The 12,857-nt window shown below is 37.3% G+C and overlaps 1 protein-coding gene across 8 annotated transcripts in view; it reads left to right on the top strand.

Moving 5' to 3' along the window:
- Positions 1 to 12,857, top strand: part of PARG (poly(ADP-ribose) glycohydrolase) — a 139,465-nt gene that overhangs the window by 36,689 nt on the left and 89,919 nt on the right. The gene's annotated exons all lie outside the window — the stretch shown is intronic.

The following is a 12,857-nucleotide window of genomic DNA, read 5'->3' as shown; positions in this document are numbered from 1 at the left end:
AATTGGCTTTTTTCTCGCTAACATTTAATTTTGTAGTCTAAAGACATGCCTGAAGAATAAGTGGATCTGAAAGATCTTGATAATTCTGACTTATGTTATTTCTTTTTAATTTTTTTAAAGATTTATTTATTTTTAGAGAGAGAAAGAGGGTGTGCAGGGGGGGCGGGAGAGAGGGATAGGGAGAGAGTCCCAAGCAGACTCCATGTTGAGCACAGAGCCCAACACGAGGCTCAATCTCATGACCCCAAGATCACAACCTGAGTGAAACCAAAGATTCTGCTGCTTAACTAACTGCCACCTATATGCCCCTCTTTTTAATTTTTGATATATGAACCTGTCTCTCAGACTTGGGATCTCTAGAGGTAGCCCCATTAAGTTTTAGGTATATTATAGAAAGCTCACTCCATATACAGTTTAATTTACTTTTCCTTAAAAAGAAAAAAACAAGGCAAAGAAAGAAGGAAAAAAACTCTAGTATTTGCCCTAAGCAGTGGAGATTCTCATAGGCAGTAGAGAGGAGGAAGAGGATGAGCTTTGTAAAATTACCTATGATAGAAAATTTCAGTTAATTGAACAGATATTTTTATTGAGAATGTTACATATGAATATCAGTGTTCTAGGCATAGTGAATCAACATAAATCTTTTTTTTTTTTTAGTATTTATTTATTTATTTGAGAGAAAGAGAGCACGCATGCATGCGTGGGCAGAGGGAGAGGGAGAAACAGACTTCCTGTTGAGCAGGGAGCCCGACATGGGGCTTGATCCCAGGACCCTGCGATCATGACCTGAGCCGAAGGCAGATGCCTAACTGAGCCACCCAGGTGCCCCCATAAATCTTATCTTCAAGGAACTTCTAGTAAGCACTAGTAGGCATATCCATAAATAACTACAATATAAAGAAGAAAGTCTTAAGTGTCTTGTGAAAAAAAGTACAGATAAATTGCAAGAGGTAAAGTTACCTTCTAGCTGGCAAATCAGTTTGAATAGACTTTGAAGCAACATGTTGTTTGAACAAGACATCAAAAGGTTAGGTAAGTTTTATAGATGAGTAGGAAAGATATTGTAGGTGTAGCACAAATTGTATCTGTGGCAGCACAGGTAGGTACTCAAGAAGAGTAAATTGCTGAGTTGCCTAGTACGTAAAATGCACACAAGGTGGTGTGTATGTGTGCTAAGGAAGACTAGACAAGCATCTAATGCCAGATAATTGGTTATTAGTTCAAAGAGTTATACTGTATTGTAAAGGCAATAAAAAGCCATTGAAAGCTTTCAAGTGGAACAGGGACACACCAGGGTGTACTTGTGCAGAAAGTGAAGGTGGGCCAGCAGTAGGGCAGCAGTTAGATTATTGTAGCACTCTGGGGGAGATTGGACGAAGGGCTGAGTCTCAGGGTAGCTTAGTAGTTGTGATTAAGAGGAGGTAATGCGTATCTAAGTTCCTACTGGATTAGTCAGTAGGACTTGGCAGTTAATTGATGTGGGGGTGATGAAGGAAGAGGGAGGCTCCAGAAAGATCGTGAATTACTGGCTCATTAGATTATTACTATTATTATTTTGCATTTGTATGTGGGGCTTTAGAATTCATAAAACCCTGTTACATCTGAGCCTTCATAACTCTGTAAGTTAAACAGAGTTAGAATTATCCTTATTATAGATGAGGAAATAAAGAATTCAGGAATTCTTGTTAATACAGAGAGAGTAAATGCAGATCTGCACCTCTGACTGTAGTCTTCCAGTTTCTTGGGCAGTGCTCATTCTCTAAAACCTGGCAAGTAAAGCCCTGGCATCTAGTCTTTTTTTTTTTTTTTTTTAAAGATTTTATTTATTTATTTGAGACAGAGAGAATAAGAGACAGAGAGCATGAGAGGGAGGAGGGTCAGAGGGAGAAGCAGACTCCCTGCCGAGCAGGGAGCCCAATGTAGGACTCGATCCCGGGACTCCAGGGTCATGACTTGAGCCGAAGGCAGTCGCTTAACCAACTGAGCCACCCAGGCGCCCCCTCTGGCATCTAGTCTTAATTTATGTCACTAAGTGTCAGTGTGGGAAATTGCTTTACCTCCTTTGAGCTGTAGTTTCTTTAAACGTCCTTATGCCTTCTGTTTTTCAGGGATACTTTCAAGGTAAAATGTTTTATTTTGATTAACTCTTTATTCAGCAAATAATAGTGAGTACTAAATACTATGCTTGGTACTGGAATACAAGATGTCAGAGATACAGTCCCTGCTGTTGCAGTGTTTCATAGATTGAAGGAGAGGAAACAAACATGTGAATAAGTTACTCTCATAAGTGCTGTAGTACAGGTTTGTGCGTGTGACCACGGAGTCACAGAGGAAGGAGAAATTAGGAAAGTCAGGGAAAGGTAACTAAGTCCTGTCACATATTTAGTCGTTTAACTATAGTAAAATGTTAAAAAAAGGCAGAGGGCAAAATACGTATCATTATCATAATAGTAGCTACTATTTGTTGGAAAGCTTCTAAAAGCAAAGGAACCCCAAGGATTGCTAGTAGCTACCGAAACTAGGAAGAGGCATGGAAAGATTCTTGCCTAGAGCTTTCAGAGGGAGGATAACCCTGCCAGCACCTTGATTTCAGACTTGTAGCCTCCAAAACTGTGAGAGAATAAATTTTTGTTGTTTCAAGCCACATAGTTTGCAGTACTTCATTACAGCAGCCTAAGGAAACTAATACAATGTCGTAGTGGTGTAAGAGTCAGTTGTGATGATCACCGAGTAATATATAGAATTGTTGAATCATTATACACCTGAAACTAATATAACATTGTATGTTAATTATACTAAAATAAAAACAAAATGAAACAATCAAATTCATCCGTGGAAAACCAAGAAAACCCAGCAATAGACCCATGATTATATAATCATTTGATTTTCAACAAAGGTGCCAAAGCAATCTAGTGCGAGAAAGAAATGTCTTTCAACAAATGATGCTGGAAGAACTGGATATACATATGAGGGAAAGATGAACTTCAGCTGTTCCTACATAGCATACATAGAAAATAATTCTAAATATAAAAGCTAAAACCATAAAGCTTCTAGAAGAAAGTACCTTTGTCATTTAGGCAATGATTTCATAGGACACAGAAAATATTAGCCATAAAAGAAAAAAAATTAATGAATACTCATCATCTAAGGACATTAAGAAAATGAATAGACAAACTAAAGACAGGGAGAAAATATTTGCAAAAAGTTTCTCTAACAAGGGGCTTGTATTTAGAATATATAAATAACTACAATTAAAAATTAAAAAGACAAACAACCTTATTAAAAAATGAGCAAAAGTGGGTGCCTGGGTGGCTCAGTTGGTTAAGCGACTGCCTTCGGCTCAGGTCATGATCCTGGAGTCCCGGGATCGAGTCCCGCATCAGGCTCCCTGCTCAGTGGGGAGTCCGCTTCTCCCTCTGACCCTCCCCCCTCTCATGTGCTCTCTCTCTCCTCTCATCCTCTCTCTCAAATAAATAAATAAAATCTTTAAAAAAAATGAGCAAAAGAATTTAAAAGACATCACAAAGAAATGCATACAAATGACCAGTTAGCACATTAAAAAGTGCTCAATATCATTTGTCATTGGGGAAATGCCAATGAAAATTGGAATGAGATATTAGTGCACAAACAATAGAAAGGCTGAAGCTAAAATGACCAAGTGTAGGTAGAGATATGGAGCAACTGGAACTCTCATATTTTGTTGTTGGAATGTACAGTGGTACTACTACATTGGGGAGAGGTCTGGTAGTTCTTTAGAAAACTAAACAGTTATCTACCCTATGATCCATTAATTCATTAATTCTGGGGTTTTTTTGTTTGTTTGTTTTGTTTTATTTTGTTTTTAGAGAGCGAGAGGAGGGACTGGGAGGGAGAGAGGGAGAGAGAGAATCTTAAGCAGGCTCCATGCCCAGTGCAGAGCCCAACTCGGGCTCAATCCCACAACCCTGAGACCATGACCTGAGCTTAACTGACTGAGCCCCACCCAGGCGCTCCTAATTCTGTTCCTTTCTATACCCAAGAAAAATGAAAGTATGTGCACAAAAAATCCTGTGTTTATAGAAGAATGTTATAACATCTTTATCTGATAGCCAAAACCTAGAAATAGCCCAGTTGTCTATCAACAGGAGAATGAATAGACAAATTGTGGTGTATTCATACAATCGAATAAAATAATAAAAGGGAACAAAATCACTGATTAAACATAGATATATCTCAAAAACATTGTGTTGAGGAAAAAAAAGCCTTACATAAACCAGTACAGGTCCTTTGTTTCCAGTGCATAAAGTTTTATAAGAGGCAGAACTGATCTATAATAGAACAGATTTAGAACAATGATAGTCCCTCAGGTGTGGGGGCAGGAGTTTCCTGGGAAGGGGCATGAGAGAACTTTTAAGGTTCTTTTTTTTTTTTTTTTAAGATTTTATTTATTTTTGAGAGAGAAAGAGAGCACAAGTAGACAGAGCAGCAGGTAGAGGGAGAAGGAGAAGCAGGCTCCCCGCTGAGCAGAGAGCCCGATACAGGACTCGATCCCAAGACCCTGGGATCATGACCTGAGCTGAAGGCAGATGCTTAATTGACTGAGCCACCCAGGCGCCCCAGAGAACTTTTAAGGTTTTGATAATGTCCTATATCTTGATAAGGGTCTAGGTTATACAGGCATATGCATTTGTAAAAAATTTGTTGAGTGGTAATAATGCCACTTAAATATACCACTTAAGATTATTTTATTTCATTGAATTTAAATTTTACTGCAAAAGAAAAAAACCTAAATATTAAATTAAATATTAAAGTATACTTATTGATATGCAGGCTGAAGTGATGAATGTACAGATGTCACCAATTACTTCAAAATGCATTTAAAAATGGATTGATGGGGCGCCTGGGTGGCTCAGTTGGTTGAGCGACTGCCTTCGGCTCAGGTCATGATCCTGGAGTCCCGGGATCGAGTCCCGCATCGGGCTCCCTGCTCGACGGGGAGTCTGCTTCCCCCTCTGCCCCTCCCCCCTCTCATGTGCTCTCTCTCTCTCTCATTCTCTCTGTCTCAAATAAATAAATAAAAAATCTTAAAAAAAAAATGGATTGATGGATGGTTAGATACGTGACAAAAGTAAATATAGAAAAATGTAATTTAATTATAGAAACTACTGCATATATGGGTATTAAGTGTATATTTTAACTTTGCTGTATTTTTTTATTATATTATGTTAATCACCATACATTACATCATTAGTTTTAGATGTAGTGTTCCATGATTCATTATTTGCGTATAACACCCAGTGCTCCATGCAGAACGTGCCCTCTTTAATACCCATCACCAGGCTAACCCATCCTCCCACCCCTCCCTCCCCTCTAGAACCCTCAGTTTCATATAATGTTGGGAAAAATAATTACTATAGATAGGGAATTATACATCTATACTACAGAATACTATGTAGCATTCATCATTCTATTACATGGGAAGACTTCTATGGCTTTCTCTTATGGCAAAAAACCAAGTTGCAATAAAATACAGTATACCATTAAATTAAAAAATTAACAAAGTTGAGTAGTTATTTTAATTTCAGGATCATAGGATTATGACTTTTTTCCTCTTCAAATTGTGGGGTGTGATGTAATTTTTTTTGAAAAATTATGTAATAAAATTTAATAGGCTAAACTTGTATATAAAGGGGTTTTTTTGAAAATTTTCATTAAAAGAGATTATTAGTAACTTTAAAGTTTTACTGGGATCTAACTAGGTTTAGACCAATAGATAAAATGGAATGACTTAAGGTATTTATTATATTCATTGATTTGTGACTGGTCACTTTTTAAAAGTTGTTTGCTATGAACTGTTTAAAGTAGATCTATGGAAACTTACTCTTTTAGTAAAATGATGGTAGTTTTCTGATTTTTTTCAGCTGCAGGTTTCACTTACTCTCTCCAAGTTCAGAAGTCATTATTTATTTAATGCTTTCTGTGTGCCAGACACTGTACTTAGGCATTATGACTAATGTCTGTAGTAATAGAGCACAGTTCACAGATTTAGTTTTAGTTGGTCAAGTATTCTAAGAAAGAAGAAATAAGTAAACATCTCTTCATTTGCATGCTTCTCGAGATTTAAATCATTCATAATGTTTTGACATTTGGCAAGTCAGTTACTCTTTTTTAGTAGTTTGTCCTTGTTTCTATCTGCTAAAGAAGAAAGAAAGATAGCCTTTGTATAGTCATTGTGATGAGCTTGCAGTATGACCCATGACAGTCCTTCAGGGTTAGGGCTGACCTGTTGCGGGGGGGCGGGGGGGGCGGTGTCACAGAAAGAGCATAGGGCTTTCTGCTGTGAGACTCATGAGGTCAGTGATCATGTCTGTTATTGTTTAGAGTTCTATCTTCATTCCTGGCACAGTATCTGGTACATAATAAGTACTCAAAATATTTGTTTACTGGCCAGTTGAATTAACAAAGAGATTTATAGTTTAAGGAGAAGAGATGAGCAAAATAGCATTATAATTTTGAAACTCACTGTGTCAATTCTGAATGAGACATACGCATAATGGATTTGTGGGACTAGAATAAAAAGAACACTACACATACACACACACACACACGCAGAAACACCTGCTGCATGTAATTATCTGTGCAGACTATCCAATAGAGAACAGGGCTTTACTTGTGGGAAAATTTAACGAAGCTCTCCTTTTATTGTCTTATGTTTATTTTCCTTATAATCATCATTGCCATTACTATAAATAAACATAATATATGCTGTATTATAAGTAAACATTTACTATTTATTGTTTAAGGTTCTTGCTACTCTGGAAGTAAAGAAATGACTTACATTTTAAAAACCTTTCATTATTTATATCTTGGTTTACATTGTATAGATTAATAATATATAATTTATAAAAGGTAGCATCTGCATAAAAATATAGTATGTGAGAAGGTGTAAGATCATGGTAGGTTTTTAAATTATACATTGTCTCTCAAATAGTAGTTGGGTTGGTTATGTTCTTGAATGATGTTTTTTTATGTTCTCATTTGCGTTTCCAAAGCAGCATTTAGACATAGCTCTGAAGTGTTGACAGTTGTGAAGAAGTCCAGTGCAGTAACGTTTTATCAGATAAATAAGTGATATTTTAAAGCTTGTGACCATCAGCAAAGCATGGCAGCAACTACTTGGTATGTCAGTTTTAAAAGACAAGGACAGGTACCCAGAGGAGAAGCTGTCAGCCCATTTAGACACATAAAGTTTAAATGTCTTTAGGTTAGAAATGTTTCGGTAGACATTTCTCCCCGTCCTTCTGCTAAATACAGCTAAAAACCCTGGACACTAATAAATATAAGAAGACTCTGAAAGGTAGAGAAAAGACTGACCAGCTAGGGTCTGTGGGGCCCTAGAAAAGTACAGTAGACGTCTAGCAGGGAGTTTGAACTCTCACCTCCACCCAGTGGCACAAGATGTCTTCCCCACTCCTCATAAGTAGAGGGCCTGAGTTTCTACTCTGAACTGGCAGTAATGAAGCAGCTCTTGCCTTCCTTTGTTACAGAAGGCTTGCTAAAACAAGATTTAAATAAGATCCAGAATCTCCTAACATAATACCCGAGATATCCAGATTCCAATAAAAAATGACTCATCACCAAGAATCAGGAAAATCTGAGTTGAAATGAGAAGACAATCAATGGACCCCAACCCCAGGATAAACAGATGTTAGAATTGTGTGACAAGATTTTAAAGCAATCATCACAAAAGGCTTCAATGAGCAATGAAAAATAGTTTCAGGAAATAGATAGTAGCTACAAAGAAAAACCAAATAGAAATTTTAGAACTGAAAAATACAATAACTGAAATTTTTAAAGAAATGCAATGGATGAGGGGCGCCTGGATGGCTCAATCGTTAAGCGTCTGCCTTCGGCTCAGATCGTGATCCCGGGGTCCTGGGATCAAGCCCCACATCGGGCTCCCTGCTCCGCGGGAAGCCTGCTTCTCCCTCTCCTACTCCCCCTGCTTGTGTTCCCTCTCTCGCTATGTCTCTGTCAAATAAATAAATAAAATCTTTAAAAAAAAAAAAAAAGAAATGCAATGGATGAGCTCAATGAGGAAATGGAATGACAGAAGAAAGAAATGGTGAACTTGAAAAAGAACAACAGAATTACTCATTTTGAACGACACAAAGAAAATAGACTGGCAAAAAAAAAAAACACAATTTAAGGACCTTTGCGATTATAACAAAAGATCGAACATTCATGTCATTTTAGTACTAGAAAGAGAGGAGAAAGAGGTCAGATCTGAAAAAAATAGAAGAAATAGTAGCTAAAAACTAGAAATAATAGTTGAAATTTTCCCAAATTTTACAAAAGACATAAACCTACAGCTTGAAGAAGCCAAGAGAACCCCAAACAGGATAAACCCCAAGAAATCCATGCCAAGACATTTAGTCAGACTTCTTAAAAGGCAAAGAAAACATTTGAAAGCATTAGGAGAGAAATGACACATGGCCTGTAGGAGAAAAACAATTTGATAGTGGATTTCTCATCAGGAAACATGGAGACCAAAGGAATTGATACAATATTTTCAAAGGAATAAAGGGAAAGAAAAGTCAACCCAGAATTCTATATCCAATAAAAATATTCATCAAGAATAAAGGGGAAACCATGATTCTCAGATGAAGGAAAAGGAAGAGACTGTCATTAGTAGACCTATCCTAAAAGAATGTCTAAAGGGATTTCTTGAAACAGAGAGGAAATGATAAAAGATGGAATTCTGGAACATCAGGAAGGAAGAAAGAACAACAGAAAGAGTCAACATGTAGTAAATAGACTTTTTTTTTGAGTATTCTAAATTGTGTTTGACATTTTCTCTTTAACCATTTTTCAATAATTATAACACTGTGGTTCTCAGTGTATGTAGGGAAATACTGAAGACAATTATATTATAAATGGGGAGAGGGTAAAGGGACTTGAACAAAGGTAAAATTTCTCTACTGGAACTGTTAAGATGTTGACACCAATAAGCTGTGATAAGTTATATATAATGTAATGTCTAGAACAGCCAATAAAATCTATTCGAAGAGATATACTAAAAAACATTTTAGATTAATAAAAATGGAATTCTAAAATATGTTTAAGTAACCCATAGGAAGGAAGGAAAAAGAGAACAGATAAAAGAAATAGAAAATAAAAAATGAAGTGAGTATTCGCTAACATATTCATGATTAAATGTAAATAGTCTAAATCTGCCAATTGAAAGAGATTTACAAAGTGAAAAAAAAAGTGATGCACTATATGCGCTTTATAAGAAATCAGTTCAGACATAATGATATAGGCAGGTTGAAAGTAAAAGGCAGCTTTATTTGTGACAGCCAAAAATTGGAAACAACCAAAATGTCCCTCAGTAAATGAATGGTTAAACAAACTGTAGTATATTGATACCATGGAATACTACTCAACAGTAAGAAGGGAGTAACTATTGATGTTTGTATCAACTTGATTTGATCTTAAGGGCATTATGCTGGCTGAAAAAGTCAATCTTAAAATGACATATACTATTTGATTCCATTTATATAACAACAAAATTATAGAGATGGAAAACATACATGGTTGCTAGGGCTTTAGGAATGGTTGGAGGAAGGAAGGTGTGGCTAAATGAATAGCAGGAGAGAGAGATGTAGTGAAACAGTTTTGTATTTTGATTTTGGGGTTGGTTGCACAAATGTACATGTGATAAAAATAGCATAGAGTGATACACACACTGTACCAGTTTTAATTTCCTGGTTTTGATATTGTTATAGTTCTGTAAAATGGAACCATTAAGGGAAACTGGGGGAAGGTAAACTGGATCTCTCTTTACTATTTTTTTTTTTTTTAAGATTTTATTTCTTTATTTGACAGAGAGAGAGACAGCAAGAGAGGGAACACAAGCAGGGGGAGTGTGAGAGGGAGAAGCAGGCTTCCCTCAGAGCAGGGAGCCCAATGCAAGACTTGATCCCAGGACCCTGGGATCATGACCTGAGCCAAAGCAGATGCTTAATGACTGAGCCACCCAGGCGCTCTTCTATACTATTTTTGCAACTTCCTGTGAATCTATAATTATTTCAAAATATGTGGGTTTTTTTTATAAAATTTTTTTTTTTTTAAGATTTATTTATTTTGACAGAGAGAGACAGCGAGAGAGAGAACACAAGCAGGGGGAGTGGGAGAGGGAGAAGCAGGCTTCCCGCCAAGCAGGAAGCCCGATGCGGGGCTCGATCCCAGGACCCTGGGATCATGACCTGAGCCGAAGGCAGACGCTTAACGACTGAGCCACCCAGGCGCCCCTCAAAATATGTTTTTAAAAGCAAAAGATGAGTTATAAGTAAGAAGAGTTTGAATATTTTAAACAAATGTGTTAGTATGTTTTATGCATTTTCAGGTAAAGGAAAGCAAGTATCTTTGATGTGTACCTCTAAAATGGTAGGATGCCTTCTATGACTAATTTAGTTTTTATTTTTATTAAAGAGACTTATAATGAAGAGGCAGCCATTTAACCACAATGAACTCTACCCTTTTTTTTAAGAAATTGTGTTAACTTCCCATTATAGAGGATTAGGATTTAGCCATTGTTCACTTCCCCCTTCACCATTAACGCAAACCTTATTTCTACTTCCCATTTTCCTACCATAGTTATCATTATTTCAAATAAGATCAATATTCTGTTTTTTTAAAGATTTTTTTTTTTAAAGATTTATTTATTTATTTATTTGACAGAGAGAGGCAGTGAGAGAGGGAACACAAGCAGTGGGAGTGGGAGAGGGAGAAGCAGGCTTCCCGCGGAGCAGGGAGCCCGATGCGGGGCTTGATCCCAGGACCCTGGGACCATGACCTGAGCCGAAGGCAGACGCTTAACGACTGAGCCACCCAGGCGCCCCTAAAGATTTTTTTTTATTTATTTATTTGAGACAGAGAGAATGAGAGACAGAGAGCATGAGAGGGAGGAGGGTCAGAGGGAGAAGCAGACTCCCTGCCAAGCAGGGAGCCCGATGCGGGACTCGATCCCGGGACTCCAGGATCATGACCTGAGCCGAAGGCAGTCGCTTAACCAACTGAGCCACCCAGGCGCCCCAATATTCTGTTTTTTTAAAGCAGGATAGTAAAAGCACTATACATGTCTAAGATATGATTGCTTTTCCACTCTTGCACAACTTTTTGTTTTCCCCAGAATTAATAATTGTCTTGTGTTGTTCACTTACTTAGTTTTCTTTATATCTGTGATTGAATCCCAAACTCCATGAATTGCAGGTATCTTTCTTTTCATTCTCAGTATTAGTTTTCCCACTGTCCCAATTTAAAGAGGGAGGTGAGCATAGGTTGGATTTTTAGCATATTGGTATAAAGACAGTTCTTAGTGTTAGAAATTCCCTGTAAAACCAGAGTGGATTTAAATTGTTACCTTTTATATTTACACACATACCTTGTGCGGCTGCAGGTAGATGAATGAATATTCCTTTATTCCAGCTTATAGCAAAGAAAGTCTGTAGGTTTGTAAAGAGTCTGTATCCTAATTAATCCCTTTCACGTAGAGAAGTGAGGAGGGCAGTGGAGGAGAGGTGGGAACACTTGGGTTCTAGTTTTGATTTAGTCGATAATTGACCTTCTCAAGCTGGGATAATCAGGTAGCCTCCTTGGCCTCAGTTTTCTTTTCTTTGTAATAATGACAGAATCAGACTGGATTAAAAGTGAGACCTCCTTTAGTTCAAATGTAATTTTAAGTTGATAAATGTTTTACTTTAATCCTGACTTAACAGATTAATTTCCAAATGTTTAATTGGTTAATTCCAAATTAAAGATGTTTTCATTTTCAATACTTTTAAAGACATACCCTGAATTTTAGAGAGAAATTAGATCAAAAGACCTAAAGTAATTTCTAAAGCCTGTGGGGATGGGAAATTATAAAAGACAAAAATGGGCCAGGAATGTTGTCTTTTTTGTGCTTCAAATTATGATGTGGGAATTGTGGTTTTAACTTCCCAAGGATGCCTAGAAAGAAAAATTCTAAGGTCATCAGAAACCTCATTGTTTACTACCCAAGTAGGTTAAATTTGAAAAATACACACTGCTCTGAAATAATTAGTAGGGTTTTTATGGTGATTTTTAAAAATTATAGCTATTGAAGCTGGATGGATTCTTGAGGGTTTCTGGGAGAGTCCTTAGTGGTCTAGCAGTTTTTAGTTGTAACCAAGGGCAAAATGTGCTGGTTTTTTTTTTTTATTTGCAAGTGTTTTATTTAATTGTGAATGTTGATATGAGAGATATTTGATATTTGGGATACTTAATTAGTTTTCAGAGGGTATTCAGGTAAATTAGATATGTTTGAAATTGAATTTGTAGGGCACCTGGGTGGCTCAGTTGGTTAAGCGTTTGCCTTCGGCTTAGGTCATGATCCCAGGGTTCTGGGATCGAGTCCCGCATCAGGCTCTCTGCTCAGCGGGGAGTCTTCTTCTCCCTCTCCCTCTGCTCTTCCCCCTGCTTGTGCTCTCTCTGTCAAATAAATAAATAAAATCTTTAAAAAAACCCCAAAAAAACAAAACAGGGCACCTGGGTGGCTCAGTCATTAAGCATCTGCCTTCAGCTCTGGTCATGCTCTCGGGATTCTGGGATCAAGCCCCGCATCGGGCTCCCTGCTCAGCGGGAGGCCTGCTTCTCCCTCTCCCACTCCCCCTGCTTATGTTCCCCCTCTCGCTGTCTTTCCGTTAGATAAATAAATAAAATCTTAAAAGAAAATGAATTTGTAAGTTCACCTGAGTTCCACCTTAGTGCATGTCTATTGGTGTACTTTTACATGTGTTTACTGATACTGATAATGTGCCTTATGGGATCCTATTAAAAGCAGGTATGTAATTTAA

This window comes from Mirounga leonina, unplaced genomic scaffold (genome assembly GCF_011800145.1).
Source record: "Mirounga leonina isolate KUSES-001 unplaced genomic scaffold, KU_Mleo_1.0 Mir_114, whole genome shotgun sequence".
Lineage (NCBI taxonomy): Eukaryota > Metazoa > Chordata > Mammalia > Carnivora > Phocidae > Mirounga > Mirounga leonina.
This window is presented reverse-complemented; position numbering and strand designations above follow the sequence as displayed.